Genomic DNA, 12,562 nt, shown 5'->3' with positions numbered 1-12,562 from the left:
GTCCCAGGGCAAAAGAAAAAAAGAAAAAAAAAAAAGGTTCCCAACACTCAGCCTCTCTCTAAGCTGTGTTCCTGCCTTTCTGTACCAGGAATAATGTTCTCTGCAGTCACTCACAGAGGATGCCAAGGGGATAAAGACTTCCCAGTACTGGGCTCAGGGTACTGTGATGGGCAAAGCAGAGAGGTCTCTGTTCTCTGAGGGCTCATATTCTAGTGGATACAGGCAAAAATAAATAGGTACATGAATATAACTTCGAGAACATATGGAAGATATATATGTATATATATATATATATATGAAGACAACATATGCTTATACTCTTTATAAGCATTCTATATATATTTGGTTCATATACTTATGCATGCTATATATATATGTGTGTGTATGTATGTAGAAATAGTATATCTATGTACGCACAGTTATATAAAAGGAAAGATTCATTATTCATTGTATATTCAAGGTCTGTATTTTTACCCCTGGCTTACAGAAGACAAATTAAGTCTTAGTGGCTTCATTGCCTAAGGCTATAGGCTTTACCCAAGCTAGAGTCTGTGGCAGAGCCCATGTTCCTTCTAGGATATCTCTCAGATTCCATTCAAATGCCATCATATTTGGGAGGGATGGAGGGGTTGGGTGTGGTCTAGTTCTTTGCTCAGTGAGAAGGGGTTTGCTAGACTCCTCAGGGAGGGCAGATGAAGAGGGCCTTCTTCATGTGTTCCAGCCAAGCAGATCCAGGCTCCCACAAGCCCTGACCATGCAGCTGAGTAGCTGACATTTGTTTTAGAGTCTCGGAGGCTTGCCTTTATCCGGCTGGCTGTGGAGATGGCATTTTGATATTTCTGACAACGTCTTAGGAGGGAGTGTCCAGGGGAACAGAAGGTGCATCTAGCTCTTCTGCTGGGTGCTTTAAATGATGTTATTTGACCTCCAAACTCTTTGAGGGGAGAGCCGCTCCCTCCCTGGGGTGCACCCTGTTCCCAGGGTGGCCCTCTGGGCAACTCGATGAGCCCCAGTGCCCAGAAGAGCTCCATGGGTGTTTCCCACCTCCTCTGGCTTTCTTGGCCATAGGGGAAACACAATGGAGGGTCTGTGGCTAAGACAGGGTGATGGCTCCTCCCTAGGAACTTCATTAGTTGTTTGCTGTGACCAAATGCCTGACGAAGGCAGCTTCAGGAAGGAAGGCTTGGCTCTGGCTCACAGTCTGAGGGTCGAGTCCATCATGGTGGGGTGGTATGGTGGCAGGGGTGTCCGTCACTACATCTGCTGTCAGGAGGCAGAGAGAGATGAATACTGACGATCAACCTATTTTCTCCTTTTTATCCGTCTGGACCTCAGCCTGTAACACGGTGCTGCTCACTGAGGATGGGCCTTCCCACTTCAATTAACCCCATCTAGAAACTCTCTCACAGACATGCATAGTGACCTGCTTCATGGTGATTTTCCAGTCTCCTCAAATATCGATAACCAATATTACTATCAGAGAAAAAAGAAGGAAAGAAAGAAAAATCACTGGGCATGGTGGCGCACACCTTTAATCTTAGCACTTGGGAGGCAGCCTGGTCTACATTATGAGTTTCAGGACAGCCAGGACTATGTAGAGAGACCCTGTCTCAAAAACCAAAACCACAACAAATTACCATCAGAAGAATCTGCACTATTTACCAGAGCCAAGAGACAATTTGTAGTGCCCTGGCCTGTGTCCACACTCATGGACCTCCCTCTTTCAGAGTGACCACCCATCTCTGGTGCCAGGTGCTATTTGTTTGACTTTTGTAGAACACGGAAGGGTGTGGGAAAGTCCTATATCAGATCTCAACCTCAGTGTGATTAGATCTAGGGGCAGATGATTCTTCGTCAGGGGCTGCCTTGTTTACTGCGGGGTATTTGGAAGCCTCTCTAGTCTCCACCTACTAGGTGGCAGCAATACCTGTATCCTGAGTTATAAGAACCAAAAATATCCCTCAACACTACCTGACACCCAGTATGGGACAAAATCCCCCCACTAGGGATAACTGTCTGGCTATTAAGGGTGATGATAAACATTGGCTGAGTATCGTTTTCCACCGGGGTCTGCCTCCTAATGTTGAACCTATAGCTGTCACGTTTCATGTAAAATGGGCTTTGGTGATTCCATGAAGAGCCCTGCACTAAGAAGATGAATCTGATCACCTGGTGGTACCTGATAGGAGGGAGGCAGGCCAGCGGGACAGAGGGGAATGCGTCAGGGAAAGCTGAAAGAAAGTCATGAAGATGCCACACCGCTGAATTTGAAGACAGAGAAAGGGGCCACCAGCCAAGGGATGTGGGCAGCTCCCGAAGTTGAGAGGCAAGGAAGCAGATTCTCCCTGGAGCCTCCAGCTGGCACTCAGCCCTGCCAACGCTTCAGAAATCAGACCCTGACCTCCAGCACTGTGCAGAGATAAATGTGCTTGTTTTCTGCCAGGACACACGTGGTCCTTTGTTCCATCAGTCACAGGAAACAGAAGTAAACTGAAATTGTGGGGAAGGTACATTTTAACGAGCAATTAAGACAACTGTGCCCACTGGTCTCGGAGAATTCCTGGTGTCCATTCACCTTGGCCAGGGAATCAGTGGCTTTGTTATCAGAACTTGCATTTTTGTCTTAGCTTATGAAACAGTGTATATAAGGCATTTGCTCAAGAATTGTGTTGGGCACTATGCTGCTGGCACAGAACCTGCAGGAGTAGGTAAGACAGCTTTTCTCCACTCAAAAGTAAAAGTCGAGGTTGGTGGGATGGCCCAGCAAGTCACGTTTGACCCCCAGGGTTTGCTCATCAGCCAGCCTCACCAATTGGTATGCTCTAGGGTGAGTGAGAGACTCAACAACAACAACAACAACAACAACAACAACAACAATAATGTGATTGAGGAAGACACCTGAAAACAACCTCTGGTGTCCATACACATATGGACCCACACACATGTACATTTATGAACACACATACACACACAAAAACATATTAAAACAAAAACATATTAAAAACAAAACAAAACAAAACAAAAGCCAGGCACAACAGTCCATGCCTGAAATCGCAGCACTAGGGAGGCAGAAATGGGAAGATCCCTGGAGCTCACTGGCCAGCCAGTCTGGCTGAGTAAGGAGCACCAGGTTCAGTGAGAGATCCTGTGTTAAAACTAAGGTGGAGAGTGATTGAAAAAGATGCTCAGTGTCAACTCCGAACCTCCACATGCATATATACACCCATGCATGTGAATCCATATATGTGTACAGGCACATATGGCCATGTACACACACAGATGCACACGGAGATCAAAAATCAGTTCTGTCTGAAGGGAAGTCATAGTTCAGGGATGGAGTGGGCCGGACAGTCTGCAGAAAGTGGTTTTGAAGTAGAAGCAGTGGAGGAGCAATGTTTGGGGCGCTGTGGCAGGGCCAGACGTGATTTTCCACTGTGCATCCCAGTGGGTGTCCAAGGAGGAGGCAATGCCCATGCTGAGCTCTTATAATGAGTAGGAGGTGGGCAAGCAAAGGAAGCAGGAAACGTCTATCTAGGCTGAGGCAGCGGCAAGATGTCAGAACAGAATGGCACATACATGCAGCTTATGTGTCTGTTTGCATGCACTCGCGTGGGCATCCAGCTTTTCTCTGTGCTGGGTGCTAGCCAAGCCCTGTCATGGCCATTTTCCTTCCACTCTTAAAGTAGTGCCCTCAAGGAGAGCTGCCAGTCACCATGGACTTCTCACAGTTGAGGGGGTGGGCATGAGCCCAGCATCTCTTTGAGGGAAGGGGCAGCTCTTGGCTGGCTCTGGGGCTCATGTCAAAAGCATGCTGCCTTCCTGCCTCAGCGAGCAGCTTGGCTCACCAAGTCCTGAGCCTGGCCCTATGGGGAAGAAAACTACTGAATGTTCTTTGGATTGTAGCCCAAGGCAATTGGGACTTAGGAGTTAGGTGTCCCAGGCTTGCACCTTCCTACCCAGTAGCTTACTGGTTGAGTTGTCTGACCGATTGATAGTTTAACTATCTTAAGGAATATAATTCATGATGATCCAATCATGGTGAGGCAGCAGCACATCAGGAGACAAGTGCAACTGAAGACAGTTAGTGGGGCTGGGGAGATGGCGCAGTTGGTAACATGCTTCTTCTGCAAGCTCGAGGACTTGAGTTTACCTGGAACTCATGTAAAAAGTCACACATGGTGGTTCATTCCCAGCATTGGGGAAACAGATGGGAGGACCCCCAGGGTTTGCTCATCAGCCAGCCTCACCAATTGGTATGCTCTAGGGTGAGTGAGAGACTCAACAACAACAACAATAATGTGATTGAGGAAGACACCTGAAAGCAACCTCTGGTGTCCATACACATATGGACCCACACACATGTACATTTATGAACACACATACACACACAAAAAGAAAGAGTTTGTAATTCCCAGATCCAGAAAGAGAAGCTCCTGGTGCCCTGGGGTGTAGTACAGGGAGCTTTGTGACAAACAGGAGGCAGAGACTGAGGGAGGCAGGAAGGGAGAAGATTGCCAAGGGCTCTTATTGTGGCTTCCACAGGAACAGCAGGCAGTTAAGTAGGCAGAGCGGTTCAGGGATGGCTAGTGTGAATCATGTGCGTTCCCCTAGTCAGAGGGCGATGTTCTGTTTGTCCCTGGCCCGGGGTGATAAGGGCAGGTGGCAGGTGGACCAGAGGGTGACAGTTCCTAGAAGAGACAGGCTTTTATGCTGAGGTTGGAAAGCATTGCTCTCAGGCAAAGCCTGCTATTCCTAGGAATTACCTGACTTCTCCAGGGGCAGTAAGAACACAAATCTCAAAGCATCAGAACAAAGGCCTGCCGAGCCCAGAAACCATGAGCAGTTCCTATACCTCTCTGAGCATGAGATCTGTGAAATGGAGACACTAATAGGCGGTTAGAGATTATTAGTCCGAATGAGTGAAATAACTCAGGGTTTGGCATAGCACCTGATGCTTCGGAAGCCTTCAGTACAGGTGGTACCCTTTCTCTTTCTTCTGTTTCCAAGCAATTCTTCCTGAAATACAGAGACACAGGTTGGGGCTTCCCCGGAAGCACCCCTTCCCACAGTTAACAACAAGTAGGAGATTGTGAAGGCTGAGTGGATCAAGCTTCTTCCCTGGGGGTACATGTTGCAGAATCTGAAGCTAGCTGGGGACCCCTGCATGTAAAAAAAAAAAATACCCAGGCAGATTTTGTGCATAATTCTAGAGAAATTCCTCAAAGTCGGCCCTGCTCTTGGGAGCTAACCTTTACTCACAAGCAAAGCAGCAAAGGAGATTTAGCATTTGTGTATGACAGGGCGGAGAATAAATGGGGAAGGAGGAAGACATGGGGGTGAAGGTTGTTTTGAATGTGGTGTTTGGGGGCGGCTAAGAAGCTGATCTCTGAGTAAAGGTCTCAGTGAGGTGACATTTGGCCACAAAGTGTGAAGACCTCAAGCAGAGACAATGCCCTGGGTTGCAGTGGTCCTGGAGGGGTTGGCATGGCTGGACTCTGGAGAGGACAAAGGGGCTTATGGAAACCTCCATACCACCAGAACCTATATCTGAGCCTTCTGGAGGTGGACTCCTGAGAGGTGCAGGCAGGGACCTGGCAGGTGCATGTGTAATACTGAGGCAGTCTAGATTGAGTGGAGTCTTGAAGGCCATCTAAGAACCACAGCTGGACTGGAGGGATGTGGCCTGTCAGTCAGAGCAGGCTAACCATGCAGAGGTTTGGAAGCCTGGGCAATTCTATAGCTTCAAGGTCCTATGATTCATTTCTCCTTGCTGCCTGTGGGCTGTGGGTCTCCAGGGAGCAGCTACTGGCTATTCTGGAGTGTTTTGTGGGGACAAGTGCCATGTGGGCCACAAGCTTACTTCCTGCTCCGCACCAGGGCAGTGAGTGAGCCATGAAGCTCACTACTGGGAACTTGTCATAGCTAAACACAAAGCATTTAACAGTCTTTGGCCTAATCTCTGCCATGCACCAAGTGACTAAGCTCTGAGTGAGAAGAAACCTTGGATATTCCCTGGTCTAGCTAGGCAGTTTCCTGGGGCCTCAAGACTCTCCTGTGAGCTTGTATTGCCCAAGGAAACACTGATGTTTGGGTTGACCTTAGGAATGGAAATCTTCCCAGGGAGGTCAAGCCTGCACTTCCTGCAGGTAAGAGAGCACACTGTAGCCTCAGATTAATCACCTGATAGGACAGTGGCCACAAAGGATTCTGTGAGGGTCGCTATTTTCTTTGTGATCTGGGTATTAGTCTCTGAGGGAGGCTGAAGGGGCTTTAAGAACCTCTCATTGGTTCCCACAGAGCCTACATTACATTCTCTTCTACTCCAGCAAGATTCAAATCTCCGTGCCTACTTTTCCACCATTCACCCAGCCCCTCACAAAGACCAGCAGTGTCTAAGAGCCTTATAGCATGGGTCACTTTCAAGGTCCAATCTTGTGTCTAGTTTCCTGCTAGGTGCGTGATTTGGAACATTTTCTCAAATGTCCTTATTTTAAAAAAAAAATGAAGCTGGGCGGTGGTGGTGCATGCCTTTAATCCTGGCACTCAGAGAGGCGGAGGCAAGCAGATCTCAGTGAGTTCGAGGCCAGCCTGGTCTACAGAGTGAGTTCCAGGACAGCCAGAGCTACACAGAGAAACCCTTTCTCAAAAAAACAAACCAAAAAAATTAATTAAGGGGCTGGGGAAATTTCTCAGTGATTAAAGTACTTGCTACTCTTGGAGAGAACCTGGGTTGGGTTCCCAGCACCCATACTACCTATAACTGTATTACAGGGGTTCTGGTGCCCTCTTCTGGCCTCCCTAGGTGTCTGTACACACATGGTACACATACAGACAAGCAGGCACACAAACACACACACAAATAAATTAAAATAAATTTAAAAAATTAAATAGAAAACTACATTAGTTTGGCAGGGTCACCATCACAGAGTGCCACAGGCTGAACACCATAGCAAAAATGACCTCCTCATGGTTCAAGAGACTGGAAATCTGGATCCAGATGTCAATGGGCGGCTTCTCTTGAGGCTTCTCTCCTTAGATTCCAGGCAGTGCCTTTGCCAGGTCCTCATGTGGTACTTCTCTGTGTTTTTGTGTCCCCAGGGTCTCTTTGTGGCCTCCTCTTCTTATGGGGATGCTAGTCACGCTGAATTAGGGTCACCCATATCATCTCGGTTTGTTTTAACCTGCTCTGTAATGACCCATCTCAGTTGAGCTGGACGGGGTGGCAAATGCCTGGAATCCCAGCACTCAAGAGGCTGAAATAGGAAGACTGTGAGTTTGAGGCCAACCTGGGTGACAAGAAGAGGCACTGTGTGAGAAGCAAGAACAAAAATCCATCTCCACTTCCCTAGGTACGAGGGGTGAAGACTTCAACACAGAGATCTAGGGAGGACCCAATTCAGCCCATTACCAGTACAGCCTCCACATGGTCCTCCTAAAAAGGTTAGGAATTAAATGTTGGTGTTCAGAGGGTCGTGCCCGTGTTCTCCTGGACAGCTGGGCATTGACCATGAGTATTATAACACAGGGGAGGCCAACTTCTGTCCTGGTTTGTCATCCCTATCTGGATCCCTCTACATCATCTGGATGCCTTCAGCTAATGGGCTGCCATCAGTTGAACTAATGGTTCCACGGATTTGAGAGGCCACAAGCTTTATCCAGAGAAAAGACACAAGTGTGGCCTGGCCAAGCCATGAACATTTACTCCATCAATTGACAGTGATGTGTCCAGTGCTGCAACTGAGTCTGGATGAGCTCCTTGGGGATGGGTTGAAAATAGGTCTATCTGATACCTGTACCATTGGCTCTTAAGCCCATGGGGGGATAAAGGTCACTGTCTGGTGAACATCGAGGGAGAAACCTATTTCCTGCATGGAGTCTTATGAGCCTGGATTTTCTCAGCTCTTCAGTGAGATGGACTAAGGCCACCACCAACTTTGGATGAAAGAGATGTGCTGGAGCCTTGAGTACAGTTGGGGCCTTATGGTGATGTGGGGAAGGAAAAGTAGTGGAAGTGAGGGTTTGGACATCTCCAGGCCACCCTCCTCCTTCTACAATCCCTGCTCTGTGTGGCTATGAGGCCAGCTTCACACCCCATACCTGCCTGCCACACCCACTCCCAGGCTCTAGCATGCCTTTTGATTTAGGGGACCTCTTTGTACTCCCAAAGACAAAGTCTGTCATTCCATGCCCCAAGGAGTCCATGGCTAGGAAGCAGAACAGGTTCTGCCACTGAAGCAGGCCAGTGACCTTCATTACAAATGACCTTGGGAGCTTTAAAAACTCCAGCTGTCAGAAGGACAAGATGGAGAAGAGACAGCGTCAGCAAGCAGCACCAGGTAGCAGGATGAATGCTATCCTATATTGCATGGTCACTGGTCCTCAGGGTCATCTTGGGCAAGGTTTGCTGGGGGACGAGCAGACTGGGAAGCAAGTGTGAAAAACTCCTCTTCCATAAGCCATATGGCAGTTCCAGACTTTACCAAGTGAGAAATAACTGAGGTCCTGAGATGAGACCATAGCTGCCTGTCATTATTCAGCACTCCCATGGGACTTGCTTCTCTGTCCCCATATGACATTTCCCAAGCCTTCACTATAAGATGGGATGGTGCTATGCGATGGTTCAAGAACATCCACACCATGCTCTGTAGGAAAACCCAGAAGCCCCATCACAGAATCAGCAACGTTAGTGCCACAAAGTGTAGGTGGAAGTTTTCCTGTGTCCCACCTGGTCCCAGGGCCGCTCGGTCCCAAGTAACACACAGGGGCTTATATTAATTACAAACTGTATGGCCTATGGCTCAGACTTCTTCCTAGCTACCTATTACAACTTGACTCAGCCTATTTCTATTAAACTATGGATTGCCATGTGGCCTCGTGGTGTTACCTGTTCTCTCACATCTTGCTTCTCCTGGCGGTGGCTCACAACTTCTGCCCCGCTCCACCCTTCTTCATCTCCATCCTCAGTTTGAATGTACTGCCTAACCTTATTCTGCCTCGCCATTGGCCAAACAGCTGTATTTATTAACCAATGAGAGTAACATATATTCACAGCGTACAGAAAGACATCCCACAGCAACCAAGGGTGAGACAAGAACAAAGCTTCAGGGCTCGGTGGTGGTAGTGCACACCTTTGATCTCAGCACTCGGGAGGCAGACACAGAGGCAAGTGGATCTCTGAGTTCTGATCTACAGAAGGAGTTCCAGGACAGCCAATGCTAAACAGAGAAAATCCTGTCTTGAAAAAAACAAAGCAAACGAGCAAAGCCTGGGAACCACGGCAGTAGATCAGGAGGAGGCACAGATAACCAGGAGACAGGGAGGTAGAGAACACTGAAAGCCCTGTACTCAGAATGGGGATAATGTCATCACACACAGAATGGTAAAACTAGAACTGTGAAGGCCAAAGGCTGGCCTGCTCTGGCACCCCAACTCAATTTCAAAGTCTTGCTTAGAATTCAACAAATTGAGGCCATGCTCTGGCAAAAGCTGAGATCTGTGGGCTCAGCACTCATGCTTCCCTGAGTGAAAATAGGGGCAGTAATAGTTTTCATTGTGTTAGAAGGAACCTGAAGTCAAGCCTTCCTCCTACGTAACTTTCATAACACTCCTTTGTGACAGTCAAGTCATGACAATTTCCAGTCGGTGCTTAAATATTAGCACCAAGATATGAATTCAAGCTTGGTGGTAATGGTGCATGCCTTTAATCCCAGCACTCAGGAGGCAGAGGCAGGTGTATCTCTGTGAGTTCGAAGCCAGCCTGGTCTACAGAGTGCATTCCAGGACAACTAGGACTACACAGAGAAATCCTGTCTTGAAAAACCAAGAGAGAGAGAGAGAGAGAGAGAGAGAGAGAGAGAGAGAGAGAGAGAGAGAGAGAGAGAGAGAGAGAAATGAGTTCAAAGCCAGGCATTGTGACACACTCCTTTAACCTCAGCACTTTGGGAGGCAGAGGTAGGTGGATCTCTGTGAGTTTGAGGCTAGCCTGGTCTACAAAACAAGTTCAAGAGTAGCCAAGGCTGTTACACAGAAAAACCATGTCTTGAAAAACCAAAAGAGCCAGGCGGTAGTGGCGCACACCTTTAATCCCAACACTCGGGAGGCAGAGCCAGGTGGATCTCTGTGAGTTCGAGGCCAGCCTGGTCTACAGAGCGAGATCCAAGACAGGCACCAAATCTACACAGAGAAACCCTGTCTCAAAAAAACAAATTAAATAAAAGAAAGAAAAACCAAAAGAAAGGAAGAGAGAGAGAGAGAGAGAGAGAGAGAGAGAGAGAGAGAGAGAGAGAGAAGAAAGAAATGAGTTTGGGGCTGGGAAGATGGTTCAGTCGATCAAATGTTTACCATGCAAACATGAGGACATCAATTTGATCCTCAGCATCACATAAAAAGCCTTGTAATCCCAGTGTTGGGGGTGTAGAGACAAGTGCATCCCTGGACGTCACTAGCCAGCCAGCCTAGCTTTCTTAGTAACCCCAGGTCCCAATGAGAGGCCCTGTCTCAAAACATAAAGTGTACAGCTCCTAAGAAATGTCACCCGACGTTGACCTCTGCACTCTACATGCTCGTGCACATATCTATACACACCCATACACAGAGAGACATGAATATATATGTATAACACACACACACACACACACACACACACACACACACACACACACACCCCTGTGCGTGCACACAAACAAAAATAAATGAGTTCAGTTTTTAAAACTCTGGAGATTGAGGCAGGATGATTCGGATTTTCAGGCTAACCTGAGCTACAGTAGTGAGTTTGAGACCAACCTAGGCAACTTAGAAACACCACAGTTCAAGGAAGGAAGGAGGGGAGAGAGGGAGGGAGAAAAGCTGGCTAGTCAGGTGGCAGTAGAGTCACAAGGATGTTTGAAAGGAACTTCCTGAAAGTGTCCCAGGAACTAAGTCCGACACAAGCTACCATGGTGTGACTTCCTGTTCCCTGCCCTCTGGAAACCCACACCCGAGTTAAGTGAATCCTATGAGGACCTGCTGCTCTTCCTACTTCAGTCTAGCAGCCAGGACACAACCTGTCTCCGAACGTTCGGATCACAAACCATGTGTAGTCTCTGGGATGCAGACCAGATGCCTTGTGTGTAGGACAAGTAGGCAAGGCATTCAAGTAGCCGTTATAGAACTTTCCAGAGAAGTTGGATGAACATCCACCATCACTGCTCTCGAGATAATTTTTTGATTGGTTTCCATGGAGAAGTTGGGTTCATGTCTCCTCCCTCCTGTTTGTTTTGTATCGTCATTGACATGAGCAGCAGCAGACGCTCCTGGTGGCAAACATCCAGATGTTCAATGCTCTCTGTGTGCTGCCCACATGCTGGGTTTGCTATGGCTCCTGACATACTGTTTTACTGTCTGAGACCCAGAGAGGAGGCAGGGAGGGAGATTCGTGAGGTGGGCAGGATCATAATTCTGGACCCAGCAAGCAGAAGGACTTTGGTTCCTCCTTGAAATTTGGATCATTGTGAGGTAGTGTGCAGGGACCCAAGTGAAAGGGTTGAGGCATCTTTCTTGGTCCCTTGAGTGCCTGGATCTGACGTTAACACTAATGGGTAATGCAGCATTGATTTCTGCTTGGAAGACAGTAATAGCAGAGTCATGCTTGTGAGATTAGACAGTTTGTTAAGGAGACCATCAATGAGATGATAGCCGGGCCTCGAGTTGCATTTAGTTCTGAATTTTAGGAAGGACCATACAAGGAGGTGCTAGATGCTCACTAGGGCTATGCATGAGGAATTTGGGGATGATGGAGGAATCCTGTGTGAGGCGACATTATGCAACCATGCTTGGTGGATGACTGCTTGTTCACGGGTGGATTGGATCATAACCAGTGGCTACCATTGCCATTTCATTTAATTTGTTCACAAACATCAATTCAGCAACGTTAGAAAATTGCTGAGGAATTTGAGTGCTTCCAGGGGTCAGAGACATCCAAGCTCCCGGAGTCTTTGAGGTTGGAGGATTTGCTGGGGGATGAACCACAGAGGCCCTGGAAAACATCACCAAACCCATGGAAGGAGTACTTCCAAAGCAGGAGGTCGCTTCTAACCTGGGAGACCAGAGGAGGGAGGACCACACAGCAAGGGAAAACTTCCAGAGGACCTGGGCAAGGGCAGCTGAGAAAGCAAGAAGAATGTGAACAGAGGCCAATAGAGTGACACAGGTGGCCAGCTGAGGGGCGAGGGCATCCCACGATGGATTTAGATGGCTGATTAAGGAGAAGGCCAAGTGGAAGGAGGTCCAGAAAAGGGCATTGGGGACCTTCAGCAAGCCACCCAGCCCTTTCACAGAAAGAATGATCGAGCGAGGAGCTTGAGCTAGGGCGGTTGTCAGTAAGCTTTCACAAACCCAACACCACTTTTGTAGGTTCTCGGGACACCCGCGCTGGCCATGCATCCACATGCAACAAGGACCCTTAAGGTAGAGAGTGAGTGGGCCCACTCGTCACACATGTTGCCCCATTTCCCAACTCCAGGCCGAGCAGGGCCTCTCCACTCTGCTCCTGAGCCTCAAGATTCTCAAGCTGCAAACAGGGTTG

General features: G+C 48.2%; 1 protein-coding gene across 1 annotated transcript in view; it reads left to right on the top strand.

Moving 5' to 3' along the window:
* The window catches only part of LOC131919323 (XK-related protein 6), an 83,165-nt gene that overhangs the window by 68,187 nt on the left and 2,416 nt on the right, over positions 1–12,562 (top strand). The gene's annotated exons all lie outside the window — the stretch shown is intronic.

This window comes from Peromyscus eremicus, chromosome 9 (assembly GCF_949786415.1).
Source record: "Peromyscus eremicus chromosome 9, PerEre_H2_v1, whole genome shotgun sequence".
NCBI classification, from domain to species: Eukaryota; Metazoa; Chordata; class Mammalia; order Rodentia; family Cricetidae; genus Peromyscus; species Peromyscus eremicus.
This window is presented reverse-complemented; position numbering and strand designations above follow the sequence as displayed.